This window comes from Marmota monax, unplaced genomic scaffold (assembly GCF_021218885.2).
Source record: "Marmota monax isolate L192 unplaced genomic scaffold, Marmota_monax_Labrador192_F-V1.1 WCK01_AAM20220418_F8-fsc00067, whole genome shotgun sequence".
Classification (NCBI taxonomy): domain Eukaryota; kingdom Metazoa; phylum Chordata; class Mammalia; order Rodentia; family Sciuridae; genus Marmota; species Marmota monax.
This window is the reverse complement of record NW_026695065.1, coordinates 655,972-661,286: the sequence shown is the minus strand read 5'-3', so window position 1 is coordinate 661,286 and position 5,315 is coordinate 655,972.

Sequence of the window (5,315 nt, the reverse complement as noted above, 5' to 3'; positions counted from 1 at the left end):
TCTGCATAAGACATGCAGGCCTAGAAATACTAATTGAAGAACAAACATTATCCTGAATCAGGAGGGATTTTTGTGACCCTTACATAGACCGTGTTCTAAAACTCAGGGAGATAAGTAAAATCCTCCCTAATCATAATATCTATAAGAGTATGTTCCAATTATAACCGCTCAGCATGGGCCAAAGTGACTTAGACCATGGCAGTGAGGACTTGAAAATATAACATAATTTTGCTGTTAGTCAAATGACAAGATGTGAATTTTTGTGGGACACTGGAAACTTCTCTGGGACCCACCAATAAAACTAAAGTGCAGAAATTGCACACTGTTCCTCTCCTCTCTTAGAGGAACTCCTCTATTTTGTGACAGTGTCCCTTTTCTGCTTTCCTACCCCTTCTAAAAAACTTATACCTGTTACTCTAAGCAACATGTCTACATTCTTTAGGACTTGATCATAAGAATCAGGGTTTGAATATATACCTCCAGGCTGCCTCAGTTTCCCAGTGCTGAGAGCCATGGCTGAGTTAGAATGACGCATGGCATTTTGCCAGAAGGGAGTGGTTGAGAGGTGAAGCCAGAGAGCCATTGAGATGATGATGGTAAGTTAAGCTGTGTATTCAGTTGTATATAGACCCCTGCTGTCCACCTCAGGCGCCTGCCCGCTACTTTGGAGTTCTCTCGGGTTGGTTGGTGAAGTTCCGGTGGAGGGAGTTCCGGTTGGTGTGTGGTGTTCCTGAAAGGGCCGTGTGGGTGGCATTCTCAGGAGTTCGGAAATGAAGTTTGTTCCTGCTTGAGTGGCTAGTGATTTGTGCCCAGCCAGACTGAGGCCTCCCAGAAGACCCCAGCCCTGTAACAAAGCTATGCCTAACCTATTTCAGGCAGGTGACAATGAAACCATGAATATAAAATATCTATACCTCACATAGTCTGGCTAAATCTACATATGTATAATTCCTGGGTTTTGCATGTATTGTTAAGGTGAAATTGCAATAAATCACCCAGTTGATCTTAAAGCAGGAGATAGAAACTTTATTCACCAGTTGGTGGTCCAGATCACTAGCTGGTGGGCCAAGGGGTAGGCTGCAAGTCTACACTCTTTGACCTCCTCATGGGGTTTGAGTACAACTTTTAGAGTCCAAAACCATATTAAAACATAAGTAACTGTTGTATGATTCAAAACCATAATTAGACATCATGAGATCTAAAATCACAAGTGAAAAAAGGAATGGGCCAAAACGTCCCTAGTTGAGTACAAGTTAAAGAATGGTTACAAACATTTAGACAATCAATCTCTGACAGGGTACATTGTCCAAGAAAAATGGGAACCAAAGAGAGAACATTTTTATTTTGTATAAGAATTGCCATTTTGTGTTGCCAAACATGCTATGCTAAGCAACTATTGATAGGTATAGAGGTGGGCGTTTCCATGAGAGAAGCATGTCTTACATGAGATGGAGTCTCAGGGCAAAATGGAGTCTGTTTGGTCATTGCACATGTAGCATGGCCCATAACATTGCCCCCTGTTTTCTAGAAACAATTAAACCTTTGATTTATCTTTTAAATAGGTAAGGGAGTGTAAGTGGACTGATGAAATATGTTTTTTTTTTTTTTTTATTAGCAGCTCGGGTCTTAAAACATAGTTCAAGCAAGAGAAAAAACATTAACATTGTTTGGACTGGAATTTGCCTCTATTTTTTTTTTAAATTTAACCCAATTGTTTATTTATACTGACTTTAATTTTCCTCTCTAATGTTAGGGACCCACCTACTGTTGTAAGAAAAAGGATGATGATTGCTCTTGTGGCCTTGAGCTGAGATGGAGTGATATGCAGTGGGACAAGCAGTTTGGAGTCCCTTTTATAAAAGGCTCATGTTAAAAAATCTGGTTCAGGAAGTACAGGTTGTAAGTTCACCTGGGGGTGGGTGCTTCTATGAGAGAAACAAAAAGACATGAGTACTGAAATAAGATTAAAACAAAATAGCAGTTGTAGCATCTAGAACCTTTCAATAAATATCATGAAGATAATAGAAATCAAAAATTGCTTACCAGGAGGTGGAAGAACTGAGAAATTGTCCTTGTAAAAAGGCCTAACAAAGCCTAATGTGGCCCTTTTTGGGGAATGTAAATCTTTAACATTGTGAAAGATATCAGGAATGTAAACATAACATTTAGTTAATTAATGTCATCTGATTTTCATAAAGTATCTTTTTATTGGCATGACCTCTGTATTCAGTAGAGATCCCTTTATCTATTTTACTTAGGGCTAGATCATTATACTAGCAAATGATGATTAAGCCTACCTGTGTAGGAGGTTAGGAAGAGCTGTGGTCTTAAACTCACTAAAAACTTTTGACTCTGGCAGTTTTTCTTTATAGTTATTAAGCATTTCTGCCTAAGAATCTCTTTTATAGTTTCCAGTCTTACTTATCATTGGGGGCTAACACAAATGTACATCTTAAGTTAAATTGAAATAATTACTCTTTCTTTTTTAAATGCCCAGGAATGGTTGTGTTTTGGTTTTACCTGTTTTTTTTTCTAGTTGTTTAAGATCAAGCTGTTCAAACTGACCTTGCTCCTATCTATTGTTAAAAGTCATCTGAGTTCCCTTGGGGGACACTCTTGGGGAACTTAAGGGCAGCCTTTTAGCTCCACTAGTCCAGTTTCCTCTAGGATGGGTTGAGGTCTTGCTGACCATGTGGCTTCCCTTGGAAGCATCAGGCATGTCTCCCCTTATCAATGACCTTCCTCTTTTGCAGCATGCACACTGATTGGCTTTCTGTTCTCCAGTGGTCTCATTAATCTCCCTGATTGGAAGATATATGGGCCAGAGTGGCAAATATCTTCACCTTTTCCATGGCTTCAGCTGACTCAGAGGGCAAAAGCCAAATATTCGTTTTCTTGGCCCCTTTATTTTAACCTTAATCTTTAAGCCTCGGCCTGCAATATCCAGCAAGTCAGTCTTAAAGTAAGAGTACTAGGCTTTAACTTTAATGTTTATAACTTTAAAGTTAATTTTATTTCTTTTAATTACTATCCATCTATGGATGATGGCTTCATATTTCAAAATGACTTAGCTTGTTATAAAGCATTAACAGCAGTAGTTAAAATTTACAAGCACAATTTAAAATGAAATTACAAAAGTTAAAGCATATTTTGTTTGTATATAATCTTGAATTTTGGCTGAATTATACATTTATATGCCATGTTAAAGATCACAGTAATCTTTACAACAAAGATCAATCTTTTGAATACAACTTTAAATGAACTGATATATGGCCTAATTTTGAGCCATTTTAATATGTGGTAAGATGGGAAGCAGAGCCTTATCTCAGGTAAGTTGTGACTCTTCACAAGTCTTAGGTAAAGGGTTCTACTTCTGAAGTTGATCTTTGCATCCTTTTTTACATATCATTTATAAAGTTTACATATAGTTTCCTGAGTACATATGGATGTTAGCTAACACAATGTTTTAGATATAACGTCATATTGTGTTATGACATTATTGTGTTATGACATATAATGTCATAACAATATGACATTATATCTAAAACATGAATCAAGGAAAGGCTGAGAGTTTTAAATTTCCCTTTTGTGTGGAAAAGTGGTAAAATGTTTTAAAATAATAAACTTTAAATAGATCAGGTTCTCATTATCTTTTAAAAATACCTTTAAATTTTTATATTCCAGTGTAAAAGGTAACACAAGGTTTGGTTACAAAATATCATATGAAATAAATAAAATAAATTCCAAAGAAAATTTTCCTACTTTATAAATCTAAAATTTTAGTTACAGAGAACTTTAGTTTTGGAGAACACCAGCTTGATAAAATGCTCATTTAAACTTTTACTTTAAAGATTTGTGTTTCTTAAAAATATGAATACATTTAATATGTAAAAAAGAGTAATAATACCACAACTACATTGATTTTTTGTTATATTAACCAGGTCTAGCTTTTAAAGAAAATTGTAGATTCTGTAATACAGTATAATACTCTAAAATACAGTTGCTCTTTAACCATAGTTATACAAACCTTAATTATTTTATGACTAGTTGCTCTAGAGAATAAAACTTAACAGACACAATGTAAAGAGTAAATTCTCATTTTAAGAAATCCTTGTCATTTTAACATATAGATCAAACTTTGGTTTATATCAATAATATTTAACCTTAGGATAAAATCTTGAATAGTTTTAATTGTTTGTGCTACTTATATATAATCAAATTAGTTACACTAACCTTTTAAAATTTACCCTTCATTTACATTTATTACTTAATTAGGTCCTTTTGTTGTTTACATAGATGTATTACAATTTTACTTTACCACATAAAAACTTTTTTTAACCTAGAAGTGCTTTTCTTTCCCTTTTACTATATATATTTTTATATTTGTAAACTTTTAATTTTTTAATCTGTTGACCCTTCTTTTTTATAACCTGAAATAACACTTATATTTTTTTGAATGTAGATGAATTGCTCCATTTTAATCAGATAAAATACTTTATGTTATTTATACTACTTTAACTAAAATGAGTTGAAACGTTGGACCCCTTGTATATAGAATTATACTTGTTGGGACTTTTAAATCTTAGTAACCTTGTTTTTAGGGATGACACAAAGTAATTTTAAGTTCTTTTTAATTTACCACTTTATGAAAACACTATTTAATGTTTAAGTTTATTACCCTATAAAATTTAAGGAGTTAAGTGAACTTGATGCTATATTTAACAGTTTCATTTTAACTTTGTATACCAATTAGATGTCTCTAACAAACACATTTATGATTAATCCCATAAATGTTAAATCCAACTTACTTAATTTTAAAAACCAAGATATCAGACAAATGCATTGAACAACATCAATCAATATTTTTTTTTCTGTTGAAGAAAAATCCTAGAATCAATGGACATTAGACATTTTATAGACATTAACATTTTATCAACAACTGTTTGGCCATCTAGAAACAAAACTGTGCATTACTAACTTTAAAGAATTTTTTACTTATTCTGTTTGTTTACCCATTTTAAAATGAACTTTTAAATCATGTGAGCAAAAGGTATTTGGATCCAATTTTTTTAAAATTTTAATTTATTAGCTCATATACCAATTTTGGTACCAAACATGTAGTCATGACAATACACATAGACTGACAATACACTGGTATACACAAAACAAACAGACAAAGATCTTGTAGCTTATTTTCAAACCTATAAAATTGAGAGATGTCCATTGTCAATTGCCCATTGAATGAAGCAGAGTGTAAAGAAACCTTTATATTTGGATAAAATAGGTCTGATCAGAAAAACATATTCACCTAGGCA